Consider the following 207-nt stretch of genomic DNA (forward strand, 5'->3'; position numbering starts at 1 on the left):
CATGACCCCACCCTGCATGGCCCCGCCCCTTTGGGCCATCTCCTCCCTATGCAGACCCCGCCCTTGAGAATCAGCCAATCAGGAGAGCCTTGCAGCACCCACCCCACCCAATCCTCTCTCCACAGCGCCCCCTCCAGGCAGGAAATCAGCCAATCAGAGAGCCCTTTGCTGAAGGATGTGCCCTCAGCCACCCAGTGTGGCCCTTAT

The sequence above is a fragment of the Mesitornis unicolor genome, unplaced genomic scaffold (genome assembly GCF_000695765.1).
Source record: "Mesitornis unicolor isolate BGI_N332 unplaced genomic scaffold, ASM69576v1 scaffold22798, whole genome shotgun sequence".
In the NCBI taxonomy this organism is placed as follows: domain Eukaryota; kingdom Metazoa; phylum Chordata; class Aves; order Mesitornithiformes; family Mesitornithidae; genus Mesitornis; species Mesitornis unicolor.